The 9,391-nt window shown below is 38.8% G+C and overlaps 1 non-coding gene across 1 annotated transcript; it reads right to left on the reverse strand.

Annotated features, from left to right (window-relative positions):
• Positions 1–900: 900 nt before the first annotated feature.
• On the reverse strand, positions 901–1,005 carry LOC121227772 (small nucleolar RNA R71). The gene has a single exon (XR_005925295.1). It is a non-coding gene; the product is annotated as a small nucleolar RNA R71 (small nucleolar RNA).
• Between the last annotated feature and the right edge of the window lie 8,386 nt (positions 1,006–9,391).

The raw sequence follows: 9,391 nt of genomic DNA on the forward strand, positions 1-9,391 counted from the left end.
GGCTAGATAATAAAAAGATAGTTATTACTAGAACTTTTGGTTCCCTTGGGTACGATATCCCGATCTGGCCATTACTATACTATTGTTCGATAGGTGCGCTTGCCTTTTCGTCATGATAACAGTTAGTCTAGGTTTGATCTTCATTATAAGTATTTATTACTTGTTACGAATCACTGCGATCAAGTTTTTGGCGCCGTTGCCGGGGAACTGAAATATTAGGAACACTAAATTTTTATTACTTTAGCCATTTATTTTTCTTGCAATTTTATTTTATTTTCTTATTTATTAATTTACTTTTTCTTTCTCTTGGCGGGTTTTTATAGTTTATGACTAGAAGAAACCCGTTAGGACCTTTACTTTTTGACGAAGAAATCGATCGAACAGTTCGTAGAAATCAAAGAGAAATAAGGCGTAGTTTACGATACATAGAAAATGAACAAGAAGACAATACTCAACCTGCAACCGACGAGATGGATGAAAACCAAGACAATCAGCTGCCTCCTGCAATTGCAGCTAATCAAAATCTTGCTCCACGTACTGTGTATGACTATGCTAAACCCTCTTTAACAGGAACTGAATCAAGTATAGTTAGACCTGCTATTGCTGCGAATAATTTTGAATTAAAACCTAACACTATTCAGATGATACAGTAGTTTGTTCAGTTTGATGGCTTGCAGGATGAAGATCCCAACACTCACTTAGCAAATTTCCTAGAATTTTGCGATACATTCAAAACCAATGGCGTTTCTGATGATGCCATCTGTCTTCGGTTATTTCCCTTCTCACTGAGAAACAAAGCTAAACAGTGGTTAAACTCATACCACGAGGGTCTATCACTACTTGGGAGCAAATGACCGAGAAATTTTTGCTAAAATATTTTTCGCCGGCTAAAACGGCTAAATTATGCAATGATATCTCTTCTTTTGTGCAGATCTACTTAGAAACACTTTACGATGCATGGAAGAGATACAAGGATCTATTGAGAAGATGCCCTTACCATGGATTACCTCTATGGTTGCAAGTTTAAACGTTCTACAATGGTGTGAATCCCTCGACAAGACAAATGATTGATGCTGTTGCTGGCGGGACTATCAACAATAAAACACTGCAAGATGCCTATGAATTCATAGAGGAGATGTCACTGAACAACTATCAGTGGCAAGTCATGAGGACTAAGCCAACAAAAACAGCCGGCGTTTATAACATCGTTTCAGTCACCATACTCTTTAATCAGGTAGAACTTCTTAATAAAAAGATTGATAGTTTTCTTGGTTCTACGCAGGTACATCCAATAATGAGGTGTGACTAAGCGGAGGAGGTGTGCATATAGAATACCAATCCTTCACTCCTACAACTGAAGAAGAACAAGTCAACTATATGGGTAATAATAACTTTAGATCTCAAAATAACCCATACAGTAATACCTATAATGCAGGTTGGAGGAACCATCCAAATTTTTCCTAGGGAGGTTAAGAGAATTAAAAGCCACAAAATCCTCAGGGTTTTCAACAGCCACCTTATCACCAAGAGAAGAAGCCGAACCTTGAAGAGATGCTCTCTAAATTCATCTCAGTGTCAGAAACCCGTTTTCAAAATACTGAGACTGCACTTAAGAATCAACAAGCATCGATCCAAGGACTCGAAACTCAGATAGGCCAGCTATTCAAACTAATCTCCGAAAGACCACAAGGTAGCCTACCAAGTAATACTGAACCTAATCCGAGGGAACACCTCAATGTAATTAGCGCTCAAAATAAGGACGGACTCGTTATACCTGAGCCAGAAATAAAGCAAAACAATGCGATGAACAAAGGACGAGAAGAGTTAAATGATAATGATCCCAGACAGGTAAGTACGAATCATGAACCTCATGTGCCATATCCTAAAGCGATGTCGAAAGACAAAATAGAAGAACAATTCGGTAAGTTTGTAAAACTCTTAAAGAAATTGCATATTAACTTACCCTTTATTGAAGTTCTGAGCAATAAAAGGAAATTAGACACTACATCACATGTGGAACTCAATGCAATCTGTTCAGCTATTCTAAAGAATAAGCTACCTAACAAATTGCAAGATCCAGGGAGTTTTACAATTCCTTGCTTAATTGGTAGTTTATCTGTGAATAATGCTTTAGCTGATCTAGGGGCAAGTATAAATGTTATGCCCTATAAAATGTTTAAACGACTAGGTCTCGGTAAACCCAAACAGACTAGGATGAGCATACAATTGGCTGACAAAATAGTTAGATTTCCTAAGGGTATTATTGAAGATGTTTTCGTTAAAATTGATAAATTTATTTACCTAGTAGACTTTGTTGTCTTAGATAAGGATGAGGATAATGAGGTACCTTTAATTTTAGGACGACCCTTTTTAGCAACTGCCAGAACCATTATTAATGTAGGCACAGGGGAGCTAACACTTCGTGCAGGTAACGACCTAGTAACACTCCAAGCACGCGACTCAGTCAAAACCCCTAAGACTCAGGATAATGCTACAAAAACTGTCGATGATAAAACTAATATTCAATCGTCATTGTAGAAACCTCCTCGAACAAAGACAACAGAGACAATGCGCTACTATCATGAAGAGAACAAAGACATCCATGAAGAACGAAGACTACGGATAGAGGAGCTAGACGAATGACGAGAACACAAACCGAGAACACATGATAAACCGAAACTACGCAAAAACAAGCTCGATACCTCTTCTAATCAACTTCAGGAAGTCGATACAGTCTTACTAGATGCCGTTGATCCTCACATTGTCACTACCACACCAAATGAGGAAATCCCTCTTACGGTACTTAGTATTTTTCCATTCAGTATAGTGGAGGTGAGTCATCCCAAGTTCGGTACTTTTAAGGTAAACAACACCCGTTTAAAACCTTATTTTAAAACTGACAACAGGAATGAGGAGTATGAACTCCTCAAACCACCATGATCATTCAACAGAGAGGTAAGTCGAGCTTAGACTATAAATAAGCGCTTCTCGAGAGGCAACCCGAGCACTAACATATTTTGATTTCTTTATTTTTTTAAATTAATTTCTAGCATTTTGAATCATTAACTTAATCTTTGAATTGCACAGTTTTTTAGCACACATGGCCAGACACACGAGCATGTCTAAAGCCGTGGCCAAACAGGGGAAAAGACACGACCGTGCGAGACCGCCGTGTTGAAGTAGGACATGATTTCCCTAAGACACAGGGCGCGATAAATCCCCATGGCCGTGTGACATGGCCGTGGGTGAACTTGATAGGAAGAACACGGGCGTAGGATAAAAAACCACGGACGTGCCAGGGACAAGGCTCGACTCTGTTTCTTCGACACGGGCGTGCGACATGCCCGTGCCATTAAACTGTGGACAACAATACACGGGCGTGCTACCATAAAACACGGGCGTGAGAGAAGCGAACAAAGCTAGGTACGGCCGTGCAACATGGTCGTGTGCCATACACGCTCAAGACACACTGGCGTGTGATAGTAGCCAGGCACGACCACATTTGAAAAATTCGAAAAACACGGGCTACCCTCACAGCACACAGGCGTGGCCCTAGGCCGTGTGCCCCTCCCCTATATAAACAAACCAGTATTCATCTTCTTCCTCCTTTCAAAACCCTAGCCGAAATCCACCCTCCCCCAACCCCTACTCCCTATTCCGGCCACCATTCCCTAGATTCTCACTTCCCCAACCCCCAAACCACCCTCAAAGTCACTCCACTTGCATTAATCCCCATTTCCCCCTCCCTATACCCTCCATTTTTCCCACCACATGGTTTTCTCTCCGCTTCACACGCCCGTGCACCTCCTTACAACAGCCCTTGGTTCACTTTTTTAACCTTGTTTTTCCAATTTGTGTTGTTACATTAGTATTTTTCATGCTTTACATAGATATTGTTACTATTAAAAATATGTTTTAGACAAGTTAACAATTTTCTTTAGAATTTTCTATATTTGACTTATTTAAAACACTAAATAGCATATACTAGTTTTAGGCCTATTGCTTAACTATTGATGTATCTTGGATTCTATCAATGCTTATATATGTTTAGGTACATTATGTCGTCATCGAGAGGAAAGAAGGCCGCGGTCCCATCCTCAAAGAGACGTAGGGGACCGGGTTCTTCCTCGGTACGAGCTACAGATGAAGTTCGGCACCCGTTCCTTGAATTTCCACAAGCTTCACAAGAGGAGCTATTTCAAATACTATGCGCACGGCCCATCACCACAGGTTGTTGCATTGACTGGGCTGCTGTAGAGCAAGTCCAGCTCGCTGATACCATCCACGCCCTCCTGTCTACAGACCCATGGAAACGGTTCTTCACTATTACCAAGCTCACTTATTTAGAGCTAACCTTAGAATTATGCTCTACTTTTCATTTACAGGTAGTGATGACGAACAATGACAACCCAAGCACTATTTACTTTCGATTAGGCGGTCTAGTTCGTGCGATGAGTGTCCCAGAGTTTGGAGTTGCTCTGGGACTTTACACCGATGAGTTTATGGAGGAGGAGGACATGAATGCACTACCATGCAATATCCACTTCTCCCCCTCCCTGTGTTGGAAGGCTTTGGCACCACTCTCTTCCAACTACGACCCCAGCCGCTCGAAGGCCTCAGCTCACCCCCTTCCCTCCGCTATCTCCATGGCATATTGGCTCACACATTGACCGGGAGGAGAGAGAGCACCAGCGTCGTCACCACCTACGACGCCTACTATTTATGGTGCATGGCGAATGCACACGTGACTGACTTGGCCTACTTCATTGCTTTCGCCATTCGTCATTAGACCGAGCAGCATAGGAAGGGAGTGATCTCCATCGACCCCTACGTGACGTGCCTTGCCAGACACTTCGGCCTCCTTAACACCGCGGCCCAGTCATCAGCGCTTACACTGATAGGTCAGATGTCCCCACAGGGCATTACGACTATGTTACACATGCGGATGATCGAGCGCCGACGTGGGATCGACCCTCCTCAGTACCATCTCTCTCATGCCATTGACGAAGAGGATCTTGAGGACATTCCTGATGATGTTCCCCCACAGCACGAGGAGCCTTCGACCGTGCCACTTAGGGAACGACCAATTCCTATGGCTGCTTCATTGGCATATCTTTCCGACTGACTCTCCCACTTCGGACAGTACTGTACTACGTAGTTTGAGATGATCCACGAGCGAGATCGGCGACGGGACCGATAGATGGACGATATGCAGGCCATGATGTAGTAGCTGTGCTAGCACTTCCACGTCGCACCTCCAGCCCCACCACCTGAGGGCCCCACCGACGAGGATCATTGAATCCTCCTATTTTATTTTTATTTATTCTTGTTTTTATTTTATTTTATTTATTTTATTCTTATTTTTCTTTTGATTTTTATTTTCATTTCAATTTTCTTATTTTGAAAGACTTATCTATATTAGTAAATTTTTATTTTCCATTTTCTGGTATTTCTAACAAGTAATTCCACTACACTCTCTTCCACACCAACTCTTAATAAGCTCTTCATGATTCTACAGACTTCCAACCAAAGCTGCTAGGAATATTTTATGCAATTAGAAAACAAATAGGGAACAATACCTAACGAGTGCCATGTTCAACGACCCAATTTCTTCATCTAGCCAAGAACAGTGGCCGCTACCATTTTCCCCAAACACTCCAGCCTCAGAATCAAGCTCCGCATCCTTCTAACAGGGAGTTTCACCTCTTTCCCTCTTATGATTTTCTTTATGTTGACTAGTCTATCTTTGTACATTGAGGGCAATGTACATCTTAAGTGTTGGGGGGTGAACATGGAACCTAACTTTTTGCATTATTCTCAAATCCCTGAATTTGGTCTTGTGCTTAAGTGATTTTCTCATAATATTGATAGAATGAATTTTGATTGATCTATAACTATTGGTTGTATGTCATGAATTAGACTATGGGAATTATGCATGATTATTTGATTATAGGACATTAAAGAATCGAGCATGATAAGTTGATATTTTGATAACTAAATTTTTTAGATTATTTTCCTAAATTGAGGTATTATCTTGAAATCTTAAGTATATAGGAATGACATCAAAAACCCAAATTTTTGGTGAGATTTTTGAGCCTTTTGAGCATATAGCTTTCTTTCTTGTTCACTTCTTTTATGGTTTGAGTGTGTCAACATTGAACTGTTATTCTAGAACTTGCTTCGATTATACATGTCAAGACCACACGTATGATTTGATATACTGAGATGATAAAGGCAATTAGGATTTAACCCATTGACTCCATAAAAAGCCTTCCCACATAATTAAACCCTTAGTGAACCCCTTTTGAACCTATTAACCTTTTTCTTTGGTTAACCCTCTTCATTAACCCATTAACCTATTATTGTTGAAATCCTCTTACTTAATTTGACCCTTTTTATCGAGATTGAATTTAATATTGTTACCTTACTATGTTCACCATTTTTTGTTACTGAATCATGAAGTATAATTTCTGTATTGTATTAACTTGATTTGTTCTTAAAAAAATGTGTGTAATTCTCAGCAAGCTAAAGTTGTCATGAACTCATGTAAAAAAGTTCTAGCTATTTGTTTGTGATTCAGTAATTAAGTTTTTGATAGTGGGGTAACATATTGAAACTATCTCGATTCTAACCCCTGTTCTTCGACCTTTATCCATACCTGTAACCTAAACCCCATTACAACTATGCAAAGGCCTTTTGATTAGTGTATCATATCATTTACAAGTGGTGGAGATTTGATTTTCAGGCAAGCCTATGGTAATAACTTTCATGTTAGACAATCGAGTGCTTAATCTTGACCCTTAAACACTTTGAGTGATTTGAGTGAATCTTTAGTGAGGATGTCATCTCTTGTGTATTTAGGACTAAAGTTAATTACTTAAAGGAAGGAGCTTATCTATATTTTTATTATCGAAATATCTGATTTAGATTGTTTGAGGCTTTAATGCCTCTATAGTTAAATTCTCACTGTATAATTTTCTGTGGAATAGTTTGTAACATTATCAATACTGATTATGTGATTGAAAAGAATGAATTCTAGCAGTAAGTGAGAATTTTGCTTGAGGACAAGCAAATGCTTAAGTGTGGGGGTATTTGATAAATGCCAAATGATACATGTTTTTACCCCAAATAATTAGCATTTTTATGGATGTTTACTACTAAATTTGTGGATTTTGGTGCTTTTAATCCAGTTATTTCATGTTTTGTACCCAGGAGAGCACCAAGAGTCAAAAGGAGCCAAAAACGAGCTAAAAAATGGACAAAACAGACCAAATCAAGAAGACCCACACGGCCTAAGCCTTGCCACACGGGCAGCTCACACGCATGTGCCTTTTGAAGGTGTCGACCAAGGTTTACATGACTCATACGGCTTGGCCATTGAGCCCACACAACCGTGGCAATTTAACAGATCTCACACGACCTGGCAACCACGTCACACGGCCGTGACACACCAGCGTGTCCCTTTTTTCAAGGAGTTGTATTCTACAATAAAAAAGGATACTTAGGGGGAAGAAAGCCAATCAAAAGCCTATATAAACACCCTAAGTATGACCTAGAAAGGGAGGCTCTCCAGAACTTTTTTGGAACATAGAACCACACATCGAGAATTACTTGAAGGAAGTCAGACGATCCATCTCAAAAGCCGGAGCTACTCCAAGACTGAAGATCTCTCTCAGAATTCCTTCAGGGGTTTTAGAGTTTTCTTTATGTTTAGTTATTTTCATACTTTTGAGATGTACTCTTATTTTATTATGAACTAAACCCCTTAGATACCTAAGGGGGATAAAACCTATGATGGATCTTGTTATTATTAACTGAACTGCATGATAAATACTTGATTTGTTCTTAATGTTTGAGTTGATATTCCGGGTATTAATTCATGATTTGATGTGCTTATGCAGAGGAGGAATAGACCCTGCCTAAGAGTAGATTTGGCATAATTAAGCGGAGTTGATCGAACGCCTAGAAATAGGGTTACGAGATTTTGCCAGATTAGGGTGAAACCTAATAAGGGGATCCATAGATCGAGTTAATGCAACCCTAAAGTGGTAATTAGAGAAAAGTCTCAGTTATTTAATCTAGGGATTAGATGTTATTAGTCTTGAATAGAGATAATAACTTAACTTAGGGATCTCTACGGAACAAGTCAAATGAAAAAATCGTCCGGTTCAAAGTCAGATAACAAGTGAAATCTAGGTGGATTCCTCCTTGGGTGTCGTCTTTATTAATTGGTTCTCTTCAAGTCTTTTTCCAAATTATCTCTTCGCTTTAATTAAATTAGTTAATTAGTTTAGATAATTATTTTAATAAACAAACCCTTTTATTCTTAGGATAGATAATAAAAAGATAGTTATTACTAGTACTTTTGGTTCCCTTGGGTATGATATCCCGATCTTGCCATTACTATACTATTGTTCGATAGGTGCGCTTGCCTTTTCTTCGTGATAATAGTTAGTCTAGGTTTGATCTTCATTATAAATATTTATTACTTATTATGAATCACTACGATCATTAGACTTTCAACCATTTTGCAAAATGGTGCCCTTATTAGCTAGATCATGCTACAAGGGTCCCAAAAGTACAAAAATTATCAAGAAAGACCATTAAAATCACTTACTTGCAAGGGTGAAAAGTGGATACAAATTTCAAGCTTTCAAATCCCTATTTTTCTAGTATTTTCGGTGGAGAGAATGAAGCTAAAATGATGATATCATTTTCTCTTTATTTTATTTTATTTCTAGTCAAACAAGTCACCAATTTCACCTAACCTTTGAAAATTTTCATTCCTTTGACTCTATGGCCGGCCACCACTGATTTAAAGGCCTATTTGCACTTTATAGACCCCCAATTATGATTCCCTAGCTATTTAACACATTTTCTAGCAAAACAAAACTTTTGCCCCTTATACAATTTAGTCGTTTTTCGTAATTAAGCTCACAATCGCTAAAATTAATTCACCAAAATTTTCATGCACTTATATAATCATGCTATAACACATAAAATAATATTTAAAAAATAATTTCTCCGGCCTCAGAATAGTGGTTCCGAAACCACTATTCTGACTAAGCCCAAAATCGAGATGTTATAATTCTCCCCCCCTTAGGGACTTTCGTCCCCGAAAGTCTTACCAAACAAATAAGGTGGTATTCGCATAGGCTGTAATATCCTGATTTTGGGCCTAGTCGGAATGGTAGTTTCGAGACCACAAATCTGAGATAGAAATAATTATTTTATAATTATTTTGAGGTCTATGATATGATTGCATGATTGTGTGAAAATTTCGTGAAGAAATTCTATGCATAAAGTGCTTAATTTGAAGTTAGGGACTAAATTGAATAAATTGCAAAACTTGTGTTCTAGAAGCATTTTGCATAAAATTAAAGTAGATTAT

This window comes from Gossypium hirsutum, chromosome A03 (genome assembly GCF_007990345.1).
Source record: "Gossypium hirsutum isolate 1008001.06 chromosome A03, Gossypium_hirsutum_v2.1, whole genome shotgun sequence".
NCBI lineage: Eukaryota > Viridiplantae > Streptophyta > Magnoliopsida > Malvales > Malvaceae > Gossypium > Gossypium hirsutum.